This window comes from Piliocolobus tephrosceles, chromosome 13, assembly GCF_002776525.5.
Source record: "Piliocolobus tephrosceles isolate RC106 chromosome 13, ASM277652v3, whole genome shotgun sequence".
In the NCBI taxonomy this organism is placed as follows: domain Eukaryota; kingdom Metazoa; phylum Chordata; class Mammalia; order Primates; family Cercopithecidae; genus Piliocolobus; species Piliocolobus tephrosceles.
Window position 1 is genome coordinate 8,070,399 of NC_045446.1, and position 13,751 is coordinate 8,084,149.

The following is a 13,751-nucleotide window of genomic DNA, read 5'->3' on the forward strand; positions in this document are numbered from 1 at the left end:
GATAATTATTTACTTTTTTTGTAGAGACAGAGTTCTCAGTATGTTGCTCAGGCTGGTCTCAAACTCCTGGACTCAAGTGATCCTTCTGCCTTGGCCTTCCAAAGTGCAGGGATTGTAGGTGTGACTCATCGCACCCAGTCCAGCCTTGATTTTCATGAATGTAGGAGCACAAAGTGTGTAAGGAGCAAAGAGGAGGACAGGAATGCCGGCCTGAGGTCAGGAGAGGTTCTCTGGAGAAGAGATGTCCCAGATGAGAACAGGGATGGAGGAAGGGGCTCTGGACAGAGGGAACAATACATGCAACACGCAGAGATGCCGGGCCCTGTGAGACAGGGATGCTGGGCCATCTGGCTGGGGAGAAATGCGCCAGTGCCAGATTATGAAAACCCTTGAATGTCATGCTTAGAAGTTCAGATTGAGGCCGGGCATGGTGGCTCATGCCTGTAATCCCAGCACTTTGGGAGGCCGAGGCAGGCAGATTGAGGTCAGGAGTTCCAGACCAGTCTGACTAACATGGTGAAACACTGTCTCTGCTAAAAATACAAAAATTAGCTGGGCATGGTGGCGGGTGCCTGTAATCCCAGCTACTCAGGAGACTGAGGCAGGAGAATTGATTGAGCCTGGGAGGTAGAGGTTGCAGTGAGCTGAGATGGCGCCACTGCATCCCAGCCTGGGTGACAGAGCGAGACTCCATCTCAAAAAAGAAAGAAGAAGAAGGAGAAAGAGAAGTTCAGATGGGCTAGTTTCTAAGGATCATGTGTATGAATCAAGTTTCCTAGTCCAAACACAATGATCCTGAGGGGATGGAGCCTGAAGGCATCACCCAGAGTATCTGGAATGAGATTGTCAACAGCTTTGACGACATGGACCTCTTGGAGTCCCTCCTTCATGGTTTCTATGCCTATGGTTTTGGGAAGGCCTCTGACTTCCAGCTGCAAACCAGTCTTCCTCCTATCAAAGGTTATGTTGTGGTTGATTGCTGAAGCCCAATCTGGGGCTGGGAATATGGCTACAATTGCCATATCCATTCTGCAGCAGATTGAATTGAATCTTAAGGCTACCCTGGCCTTGGTCCTGGAACCCACTTGAAAATTGGTTCAGTAGATGCAGAAAATGGCCATGGCATTAGATTATGTGTGTGCCTCCTGTCACACCTGCACTGGGGGCACGCACATGCATGTTGAAGTAGAAGCAGAAGCTGCAGATGAAAGCTCCCCATGTTATCGTAGTACTCCTGGCCATGTATTTGATACGTTTCACTGGAGACATCTGTCTCCCAAATACAGCAAGAGGCTTGCATTGGATGAAGCTGATGAAATGTTAAGCCAAAGATTCAAGAACCAAATCTATGCCATATTCCAAAACCTCAGCCAGTCACAGTGGCTCACACCTGTAATCCCAGCACTTTGGGAGGCAAAGGAGGGAAAATCACTTGAGCTCAGGAGTTGGAGAATAGCCTGGGCAACAGAATGAGACCACAGTCTCTACAAGAAAATTTAAAAATTAGCTGGGCGTGGTGGCATGCACCTGTAGTCTCAGCTACTTGGGAAGCTGAGGCACAAAGATCACTTGAACCCAGGAGTTGGACGTTGCAATGAGCTATGATCACACCACTGCATTCTGGTCTGTGTGACAGAGTGAGATCTGTCTCTAAAAATAACAATAATTAATAAATAAAGCTCAACAGCAACACTCAGATGGTTTTGCTATCAGCTATAATGCCTTTTGATGCACTTGAGGTGACCAAGAAGTTCATGAGGGACCCTGCCAGAATCCTTGTCAAGAAGGAAGAGTTCGGCCGGGTGTGGTGGCTCATGCCTGTAATCCCAGCACTTTGGGAGGCCGAAGTGGGCAGATCACGAGGTTAGGAGATCGAGACCATCCTGGCTAACACGGTGAAACCCCGTCTCTACTAAAAATACAAAAAAATTAGCCAGGTGTGGTGGCGTACACCTGTAGTCCCAGCTACTCGGGAGGCTGAGACAGGAGAATGGCGTGTACCTGGGAGGCGGAGCTTGCAGTGAGCCGAGATAGCGCCACTGCACTCCAGTCTGGGCAACAGCGCGAGACTCTTTCTCAAAAAAAAAAAAAAAAAAGAAGGAAGAGTTCACCTGGAGGGTATCTGCCAATTCTACATCAGCATAAAACAAGAGGAGTGGAAGCTGGGACCACTGTGTGACTTGTATGGAACCCTGATCATCATCCAGGCAGTCATCTTCACCAATACCCCAAGGAAGGCTGATTGGCTCACTGAGAAGATACATGCCAGAGACTTAACCGTTTCTGCCATGCATGGAGATATGAAGCAAAAGGAACAAGATATGATCATGAGGAGTTCCATTCTGGCCCTAGCAGAGCATTGATTACCGCTGGTCTCCTGGCCAGAGAATGTGCCAGCTTTCTTTAATCATCAGCTATGACTTTTCCACCAACAGGGAAAATGATATTCAAAATGAGAGTCAGTCATGGTGGATGTTTTGACCATAGGGTGTGGCTCCTAACACAGTAACACCAGAAGACAGGGGGACTCCTCTAGACATCAAGACATTGTACATCCCCCCCACTGAGGAGATGGTTCAGTGCTGTTGACCACATCTGAGGGGAGCTGATCTGCCACCTGGCCCCAGCCAGGTGTCAATCTTGGGACTGAGGCTGGGCACAGTGGCTCACGCCTGTAATCCCAGCACTTTGGGAGGCCGAGGCGGGCGGATCACGAGGTTAGGAGATCAAGACCATCCTGGCTAACACAGTGAAAGCCCGTCACTACTAAAAATACAAAAAAATTAGCCAGGTATGGTGGTGGGTGCCTGTAGTCCCAGCTACTCAGGAGGCTGAGGCAGGAGAATGGCGTGAACCTGGGAGACGAAGCTCGCAGTGAGCTGAGATCGCACCACTGCACTCCAGCCTGGGTGACAAAGTGAGACTCCGTCTCAAAAAAAAAAAAAAAAAAAAAATCTCAGGGCTGAGGAGCAGCAGGAGGTGGAGGGAAGGGAGCTGAGGGATGGACATCTTGTCAGCGGTTTTTTTTTTTTTTTTTTTGGAGACCTAGTCTCAATCTCGCTCTGTTATCCAGGCTGGAGTGCAGTGGTAAGATCTCCCCTCACTGCAACCTCCGCCTCCCGGGTTCAAGTGTTTCTCCTGCCTCAGCCACCCGAGTAACTGGGATTACAGGTGTGTGCCACCACACCTGGCTAATTTTTATATTTTTAGTAGAGATGGAGTTTCACTATGTTGGCCAGGATGGTCTCGAACTCCTGACCTCAAGTGATCCTCCTCAGCCTCCCAAATTGCTGGGATTACAGGTGTGAGCCACTGCACTCAGTCTTGTCATTTTTTTCTTTGAATAAATGTGACTTTTGAGGCCAAAAAAAAAGGAACAATGAACATTTAAGATGATTTTTTTCTTTGGGAGGGTGGGCTCTTGCCCCAGATGTCATCTGTTCTCTCAAAAAACATTTATCCATTTCTCCCGATCCCAGCTGAATTCCTCTGAGAATGATTCAAAAGGCCATACTATGTCAGTCAGTCTTATTTGTTGGACCAAATCAGGAGGGAGATTTTAAAATATTTTTTCTAAAAGTTGGGATTGTTTTGCATGGAATGCTGGCATGAGTGGAATGGCCAGAGATGACCAGCAGGGGAGGCCAGGCTGTCCCCAGAGCTGAGAAGATCACTGTCTCTGTCCATCTACAGCTTGTTCCTGGCACAAGAGAGTGCCGTGGCATGCAAGGACAGCTCTCTTGTAGGTGATGGGGAGCCACTGAGGTAAGCAGGAGAAAGGCCTTTAGTAACAAGCTGCATGGCCAGGTGTGGTGGCTCACGCCTGTAATCCTAGCACTTTGGGAGGCCAAGTGGGGGTGGATCACTTGAAGTCAAGAGTTTGAGACCAGCCTGGCCAACATGGTGAAACCCCATCTCTACTAAAATACAAAATTAGCTGGGTTGGTTAGGCATGCCTGTAATCCCAGCTACTCAGGAGGCTAAGGCAGGAGAATGCCTTGAACCCAGGAAGCAGAGGTTGCAGAGAGCCAAGATCACACCACTGCACTCCAGCCTGGGCGACAGAGTGAGACTCCATCCAAAAAAAAAAAAGCTGCAAATGCCACTGAGAGAAGGCACGTTAATAAGAACAATGATACTAGCTTCTACTGAGCACTTACTGTATTAGGCTGTTTTTGCATTGCTATGAAGAAATACCTGAGTCTGGGTAATTAAAGAAAGAGGTTTGACTGGGGCTGGGCACGGTGGCTCATGCATGTAATACCAGCACTTTGGGAGTCCGAGGCGGGTGGATCATGAGGTCAGGAGATAGAGACCATCCTGGCTAATAGGGTGAAATCCTGTCTCTACTAAAAGCACAAAAAAATTAGCCGGGTATGGTGGCAGGCACCAGTAGTCCCAGCTACTTGGGAGGCTGAGGCAGGAGAATGGCATGAACCCAAGAGGCAGAGCTTGCAGTGAGCCGAGATCAACCATTGCACTCCAACCTGGGCTACAAAGCAAAAAAAAAAGAAAAGAAGTTTGATTGGCTCCCAGTTCTGCTGGCTGTACAGGCATGGTGCTGGCATCTGCTCAGCTTCTGGGGAGGCCTCAGGAAGCTTACAATTGTGATGAAAAGTGAAGTGGAAGCAAGCTTATCACATGGCAAGAGCAGGAACAAGGTCAGTGCCCTCTGAGGGGAGGTGCCACACACTTTCAAACAACCAGATCACTGTGAACTCAGAGCAAGAACTCGCTGATCACCAAGGGGATGGCGTCAAGCCATTCATGAGGGATCCACCCCATGATCCAAACATCTCCCACTAGGCCCCACCTCCAACACTGGAGATGACATTTGAATATGAGATCTTGGCAGGGCAGCGGGGACACACAGCCAAACCATATCACTTACTATATGCTAGGTCAGTGGTCCCCAACCTTTTTGGCACCAGGGAGTGGCTTTGTGGAAGACAATTTGTCCATGGTGTGAGGGGTAAAGGGGGATGGTTTTAGGATGAAGCTGTTTCACCTCAGATCATCAGGCATTAGATTTTCATAAGGAGTGCACAACCTAAATCCCTCGCACATGCAGTTCTCAATAGGGGATTCACACACCTCAGAGAATCTAATGGTGATCTGACAGGAGGCAGAGCTCAGGTGGTAATGTCTATGGCCCAGGGGTTGGGGACCCCTGTGCTAGGTGCTCTTCTCTACACTTTATGTATTTTAACTTATTTGATTTTTGTTTTGTTTTGTTTTTGAGATGGAGTCAAGCTCTGTTGCCCAGGCTGGAGTGCAGTGGTAAGATCTCGGCTCACTGCAACTTCTGCTGCTCAGGTTCAAGTGATTCTCCTGCCTGAGCATCCCAAATAGCTGGGATTACAGGCACCCACCACCACACCCGGCTAATTTTTGCATTTTTAGTAGACACAGGGTTTCACCATACTGGCCAGGCTGGTCTCAAACTCCTGGCCTCAAACAATCCACCTGCCTTGGCCCCTCAAAGTGCTGGGATTACTGGCATGAGCCAGCAGGCCCAGCCAATTTACTTGATTTTTACAACACCCTAAGAGGTAGCTGTTACTCTTCTCTCCCTGTTTTATTTATTTTAGAGACAGGGTCTCACTTGTCACCCAAGTGACAAGTCTCAGCTACTCGGAGGGGGCAGTGGTGCGATCCTGGCTCACTGCAGCCTCAAACTCCCAGGCTCAAGCAGTCCTCCCTCAGCCTCCTGAGTAACTGGGATTACAGGAGGGTACCACTGAACACCCATCTATACTCCCTCTTGTAGAAGAGGAAACTGAGATACAAAAAGTTGAAGTGCCCAGGCTCATACAGCCGGGAGAAGCTGAGCTAGGATAGAAACCAGAGTGCTCAGGCTCCAAAGCCAGGCCCTTCCACCACAATACGTTACCCGACCCCCTGAAACACCCTCTCAGCCATCCCTGCAGTCTCTTTATTAAAGAGCCTCATTATAAAAGCCTCCTGGGAGCAGGTTTGAGTGGGAGGGAGGGGCAGAGAGCCCAAGTGCTTTGGGAGCCCAAGGTGAGGCGGGGCACAGAGAGAGAAGCTGGTGCTCTGCCAACACAACCAGGCAGCTTCCCAGAATGGGCCAGAGGCGTGGAGAGGGGCTGTGGGGCAGAGATGCCTGAAGAAAGGGGCTAGACAGTCAGTCCCAGCTAGAGGAGGGCATGGAGGACAGGAAGGGGAGCCCCTTTCTCCACCTCGTAGACTCTATATTAGCTCCTCTGGCCCAGCAGGGCTACAGAAATCTGAGGATCCCTGCCAGCCAATCCTCTTCTCCCCAGCAAGAGTTCCCGTGGTGCCCTCCAGTGGGCAAAGGACAGGACAGGATCACCCTCCACCACTCCCATCCTCCACATTCATCCTGATCTCATGGGATTGCTACAACACCCAGGCAACAGAGGGTGAAGGAGTCAAGTTCTCATGCTCCATTACAAATGGGAAGACTCAAGCTGGGCATGGTGGCTCACACCTGTCCCAGAACTTTGGGAGGCCGAGGCAGATGGATCACTTCAAGTCAGGAGTTTGAGACCAGTCTGGCCAACATGATGAAGCCCCGTCTCTACTAAAAATACAAAAATCAGCCAGGTATGGTGGCGTGTGCCTGTGATACCAGCTACTCAGGAGGCCGAGGCAGGAGAATCACTTGAACCTGGGAGGCGGAGGTTGCAATGAGCCAAGATCACACCACTGCACTACAGCCTGGGCGACAGAGTGAGACTCCATCTCAAATAAATAAACAAACAAATAATAAAGACAATAAATACTCAAAACTCATCACTACTAATTAGTTTACTACAATTTACTTTCTTTTTTTTTTTTTTGACACAGGGTTTCACTTCTGTTGCCCAGATGAGTAGAGTGGTGCAATCTCTGCTCGCTGCAGCCCTGACCTCCCTGGGCTCAGGTGAACCTCTCACCTCAAGCTGGCACCCCTGGTTTCACCGTGTTGGGCTAATTATTTTTTAATAGACAGGATCTTACTGTGTTAGTCAGGCTAGTCTCAAACTCCTGAGCTCAAACGATCTGCTGACATTGGCCTCCTAAAACACTGGGATTACAGGCATAAGCCACCGCACCCAGCCAGTGGTGTGTTATTTACGGCCTATCTCTTCCAGGACAGCACTTGGTGGTGTTACACTGGTAACCTGAAATCAGCCATCATGAGAGTATTTACACTACAAATCAACAAACATTATACATCAGAAGTTTTACTGATTTGTTGACTTTCTAGACCAGGGATGAGCAAACTATAAGCAAATCTGGCCTACCACCTGTTTTTGTAAATAAAGTTTTATTGGAACACAGTCACACTCATGTATTTACTTTTTGTCTAAGGCTGTTTATGCACTACACTGGTAGAGTTGAGTAACTGCAATAAGATCACATAGTTCCCAAAGCCTAAGACATTTACCACTTCATGGAAGGAGTTTGCTGACCTGTAGCCTGGATTTAAGAAAACACTGGAGGGGCCAGCCATGGTGACTCATGCCTGTGATCCCAGCACTTTGGGAAGCCAAGGCAGGCAGATAACTTGAGGTCAGGAGTTCGAGACCAGCCTGGCCAACATGGTGAAATCTCGTCTCTACTAAAAATACAAAGATTTGCTGGACGTCGGGGCAGGTGCCTGTAATCCCAGCTACTTGGGAGGCTGAGGCAGGAGAGTTGCTTGAATCTGGGAGGCAGAGGTTGCAGCGAGCCAAGATTGTGCCACTGCACTCCAGCCTGGGCAACGCAGTGAAACTCAGTTTTTTTAAAAAAAGAAAAGAGGCTGGGCTTGGGGGCTCATGCCTGTAATCTCAGCACTTTGGGAGCACAAGGTAGGTGGATTACCTGAGGTCAGGAGTTCGAGACCAGTCTGGCCAACATGGCAAAACCCCGTCTCTACTACAAACACAAAAATTAGCCAGGCTTGGTGGCAGGCACCTGTAATCCCAGCTACTTGGGAGACTAAGGCAGGAGAATTGCTTGAACCCGGGAGGTGGAGGTTGCAGCGAGCCAAGATTATGCCATTGCACTCCAGCCTGGGTAACAAGAGCAAAACTCCATCAAAAAGACGAAGGAAGGAAGGAAGGAAGGAAGGAAGGAAGGAAGGAAGGAAGGAAGGAAGGAAGGAAGGAAGGAGGGAAGGAAAGAAGGAGAGAGAGAGAAAGAAAAGAAAAGAAAGAGAGAAAAGCGCGCCAGGCATGGTCACTTATGCCTGTAATCCCAGCATTCTGGGAGGCTGAGATGGGAGGATCACTTGAGCCCAGGAGTTTCACACCAGCCTGGTCAACACAGTGAGACCCAGTCTTTACAAAAACAAGTTTTAAAAATTAGCCAGGTGTAATGGTGCATACCTGTAGTACCAGCTACTTGGGAGACTAAAGGGGGAGGGAGGATTGCTTGAGCCCAGGAGTTTGAGGTTACAGACAGTGGTGAAGGAAAATTCTCCCAGTGGGTGGAACTTTGGGGCAATACATCTGTGGATGCTTTCTGTGGAGGAAAGGTGGCCTAAGGTACAGATTTACACAGACTCGTGAGCAGCATCTGATAGGCTAGCCAGCTGCAGAGACTTGAAAAGAGCACAACTGGCAATCCAGTGGCCTAGGAGACAGGACCGTGAACAGCTTCTCAAAATAGTCACAGGGTGGGAAGATTCCCATATGAAATGCCCATCAGAGAGCAATCGGTGGAGGAGCCCTCGGTGATGAGATAGGATGACTCGCCATAGATTGTGTCAGCCTCTTTACCCGGCCAGACCCATGCTTTCTCAATGGTCCCATACACAGAGTGCTCCACCACCAGACGTCTGTGCATGCTAGAAAATGGCTGTGCTCAATTGGCCAGGCGTGGTGGCTCATGCCTGTAATTCCAGCACTTTGGGAGGCTGAGGCGGACGGATCACTTGAGGTCAGGAGATGGAGACCATCTTGGCTAACATGGTGAAATCCCGTCTCTACTAAAAAAAATACAAAAAATTAGCTGGGCGTGGTGGTGGGTGCCTGTAGTCCCAGCTACTCGGGAGGCTGAGGCAGGAGAATCCCTTGAACCTGAACCAGGGAGGTGGAGCTTGCAGCGAGCCGAGATGGTGTCACTGCATTCCAGCTAGGGCGACAGTGCGAAACTCCGTCTCAAAAAAAAAAAAAAAAAGAAAGAAAGAAAGAAAAAAGAAAAAGAAAAGAAAAGAAAATGGCTGTGCTCAGGCCAGGTGCGGTGGCTCATGCGTGTAATCCCAGCTACTTGGGAGGCTGAGGCAGGAGAATCACTTGAACCCGGGAGGCAGAGGTTGCAGTGAGCCGAAATCACATCATTGCATTCCAGCCTGGGCAACAAAAGTGAAACTCCATCTCAAAAAAAAAAAAAAAAAAAGGAATGCCTTTGTCTAAGTTTTTATACAGTGCTTTTAATTCGTTTTCATTTTTTTTAAGTTTCTTTTTTTTTTTTCCGAGACAGAGTCTTGCTCTGTCACCGAGGCTGGAGTGCAGTGGCACAATCTTGGCTTACTATAACCTCCGCCTTCTGGGATCAAGCAATTCTCAGGTCTCAGCCTCCTGAGTAGCTGGGACTACCGACTCCCACCACCATGCCCAGCTATATTTTGTTTTTATTTTTGTATTTTTAGTAGAGAGCTAGGGTTTTGGTGTGTTGGCCGAGCTGGTCTCGAATTCCTGGCCTCAAGTGATTCACCTGCCTTGGCCTCCCAAAGTTCTAGGATTACAGGTGTGAGCCACCATGCTGACATTTCTTTTAGTTTTTAAAATTAAAAAGAAATATATTGCTAGGCCTGGTGGCTCACGCCTGTAATCCCAGCACTGTTGCCCAGGCTGGAGTGCAGTGACTAAATCTCAGCTCACCGCAACCTCCACCTCCCAGGTTCAAGTGATTCTCCCACCTTGGCCTCCCAAGTAGCTGGGATTAGAGGCGTGCGCCACCACACCCAGCTAATTTTTGTATTTTTAGTAGAGATGGGGTTTCACCATGTTGGCCAGGCTGGTCTCAAACTCCTGACCTCAGGTGATCCGCCTGCCTCGGCCTCCCAAAGTGCTGGGATTACAGTCGTGAGCCACCACACCCAGCCTATCTGGCCAGATTTATTTATTTATTTATTATTTTATTTTATTTTGAGACAGAGTCTTGCTCTGCCGCCTAGGCCGGAGTGCAGTGGTGCGATCTCAGCTCACTGCAAGCTCTGCCTCCCGGGTTCATGCCATTCTCCTGCCTCAGCCTCCCGAGTAGCTGGGACTACAGGCGCCCGCCACCACGCCCAGATAATTTTTTGCACTTTTAGTAGAGATGGGTTTCACCGTGTTAGCCAGGATGGTCTTAATCTCCTGACCTCATGATCCGCCTGCCTCGGCCTCCCAAAGTGCTAGGACTACAGGCGTGAGCCACTGCACCCAGCCTGCCTGGCCAGTTTTTAAAACATTTTCAGGTTAGCTAGTCTTTGTTGAATAAAGGCAAACATTTTGCTGCATCATTACTTTCCATCTCCAAGAGTTTCTGACACCAGTGCCTCTCTGTGAAGAAAGCAGTGTGTTGTGACAACATCAAGTTTTTGTTTGTTGGTTTTGTTTTTTTCCAAGGACAGTAAAAATTCTTATGGAGCCAACCACTGATTTGAACCATCAGCATAAATGCCAAGGTAGTTCTTCCAAGACAGACTTTTTGATGATTCCTCATATGAAATGACATTAAATCTATCTTGGCTTTTTGTTTGTTTGGGAAAGCTGAAAAATTTTCTTGATGATCATGCTGACCATTTACAGATCTTACTAGTGCTATAGCGTGGTAAGCATTCACCATTTTATTGGTGAGATCAGTTGACTCATCAGCCAGGATAAAGATTAAGTTGTAGCCCGACGCAGTGGCTCACGCCTGTAATCCCAGCACTTTGGGAGGCCAAGGCGGGTGGATCACAAGGTCAGGAGATCAAGACCATCCTGGCTAACACGGTGAAACCCCATCTCTACTAAAAATACAAAAATAAAATTAGCTGGGCACAGTGGTGGGTGCCTGTAGTCCCACCTACTCAGGAGGCTGAGGCAAGAGAATGGCGTTAACCCGGGAGGTGGAGCTTGCAGTGGGCCGAGATCGCACCACTGCACTCCAGCCTGGGCGACAGAGTGAGACTCTGTCTCAAAAAAAAAAAAAAGATCAAGTCGTTTTTCAGTTTATTATCAAGAAAACAAAAATAAAATCCTGTTCAGTATCAGAGATCATGTCGTCAATATGTGAGGTTGTTGTTCTCTCTCAGGGTAGAGTCTTTTCTTTCTTTCTTTCTTTTTCTTTTTCTTTTTTGAGACGGAGTTTCGCTGTTGTTGCCCAGGCTGGAGTGCAGTAGAGTGATCTCGGCTCACTGCAACCTCCGCTTCCTGGGTTCAAGCAATTCTCCTGCCTCAGCCTTCCAAGTAGGTGGGATTACAGGCGCCTGCCACTACACCTGGCAAATTTTTGTATTTTTATTAGAGACGGGGTTTCAGCATGTTGGCTAGGCTGGTCTCAAACTCCTGACGTCAGGTGATCCATCCTTCTTGGCCTCCCAAAGTGCTGAGATTACAAGTGTGAGCCACCATGCTTGGCCTATTTTCTTTTTCTTTCTTTTTTTTAAATAGACAAGGTCTTGCTCTGTCACCAAGGCAGTGGAGTTATCACGGCTCACTATAGCCTCAGCCTCTTGGACTCAAGTGATCCTCCTGCCTCAGCCTCTGGAGTAGATGGAACCATAGCATACCACCGTGCTCGGCTAATTTTTAAATTTTTTATAGAGAGGGTCTTTCTCTGTTTTCCAGGCTGGTTTTGAACTCCTAGCCTCAAGTGATCCTCCCTCCTTGGTCTCCCAAAGTTCTGGGATTACAGGTGGGAGCCACTGTTCCTGGCCCATTATAGTACATTTTATTGTGAGGATTTCACATTTTTTGCAAGTTTCTTGTTTAGTCATCTGTCCTGCCCTTCTATTTTATACCTTATTAGCCTCTGTGTTTTACAAATGAGTCTAACGAGTTAACGTGGGGTTTTTAAAAACATGGCCTGTGAAATGAAAGGGGAGAATTCTAGGCCTAGGTCCATGGACAAATCTGGTAAGGTTGGTTAGTGATAAAGAATTACAACCTAATTGCAGTTAGGTTCTTTTCCATTTTGCTGGAGCCATTGCTACGCGTCTAACTGCAAATCACAGCCACTCGACAAGTAAATGTGCCATTTTTAAAAAATATCTATTTGGGCTGGGCACGGTGGCTCATATCTGTAATCTCAGCACTTTGGGAGGTCGAGGCAGGAGGATCACCTAAGGTCAGGCGTTTGAGACCAGCCTGGCCAACATGGTGAAACCCCATCTCTACTAAAAATACAAAAATTTGCCAGGTGCAGTGCTAGGCGCCTGTAATCCCAGCTACTTGGGAGGCTGAGGCAGAAGAATCGCTTGAGCCTGGGAGGCACAGGTTGCAGTGAGCCAAGATTATGCCACTGCACTCCAGCCTGGCCAACAGAGTAAGACTGTCTCAAAAAGAAAAAAAATTTTTTTTACTATAATACTAACCTGCCTAATTCATGTTTTATCATGTTTACATCAACAGCAAAGTAGCAGGGAAGCAGCTGAGTCACAGCACTTACAAATTCTTTCTTTAGAAGGAAATTTTCCTCTGATTTTCTGTTACACCAGTTGAGTTTTGTCTGTTCCCATAAGTCAGTTGCTGGTGCATAAAAGGAGGTTGGGGAGGGAATTCAGTAGAGCAAGGACGATATCATCAGCCTCAACCTCCTCCCCAGGCCATGCGTGCTCACATACTATCAGCAGACTTCCTGATGTCATGTTAAAAAATGAGAAAGACTCAGCTGAATGAACACAGTCCTGCTTTTCTTTCTTTTTCCTTTTCTTAAATTTTTTTTTTGTGAGACAAGATCTCACTCTGTCACCCAGGCTGGAATGCAATGGTGCAATCTCGGCTCACTGCAACCTCTGCCTCCTGGGCTCAAGCAATTCTTGTGCCTCAGCCTCCCAAGTAGCTGGGACTACAGGCGCGCGCCACCACATCCAGCTTATTTTTTTTGTACTTTAGTAGAGACAGAGTTTCACCATGTTGCCCAGGCTGGTCTCAAACTCCTGAGCTCAGCTGATCCATCCGCCTCGGCCTCCCAAAGTGCTGGGATTACAGGTGTGAGCCACCACGCCCGGCCCACACAAATTGTTTCTTTGTCTGCTGCTGGCAACAGATAGTGAGCTCCTTAAAACAGGAGCCATGTCTCTTTCATCACTGGGAACCCAGTAGCCACTATGGACATGGCTCTGACCAAGCACTCAAGAAGCTAAGACCCGTAAGCTTCCAGAAGAGCTGCGCTGTGCACAAATGAATTCAGCCTACAGGGCAAGCTCTGCAGTGGATTCCAGGAGGAAGACAGGAAAGCATGAAGGTTATGGACACAGACTTGGAGTGAGATAGCACTGACGCTAAGTTTTCATTCATCAAGCAACTCATTTATACTCTCTGAGCCACAGCACCTTTGTCTGTCAAATGGGGATAAACAATATCCACCATGTGGGGCTGTTGTGAGGATTAAATTAAATGTGTATGGGCCGGGGACGGTGGCACAGGCCTGTAATCCCAGCACTTCGGGATGTCGAGGTGGGCAGATTGTTTGAGGTCAGGAGTTCGAGAACAGCCTGACCAACAAAGTGAAACCCCATCTCTACTAGAAATACAAAAGAAATTAGCTGGGCGTAGTGGTGCATGCCTGTAATTTCAGCTACTTGGGAGGCTGAGGCAGGAGAA

General features: G+C 48.2%; 1 protein-coding gene and 1 pseudogene across 1 annotated transcript in view; both read left to right on the forward strand.

Moving 5' to 3' along the window:
- LOC111533669 (pyruvate carboxylase, mitochondrial-like) overlaps positions 1-13,751 on the forward strand; it is a 1,148,173-nt gene that overhangs the window by 894,417 nt on the left and 240,005 nt on the right. The gene's annotated exons all lie outside the window — the stretch shown is intronic.
- On the forward strand, positions 756-2,589 carry LOC111522436 (annotated as a pseudogene).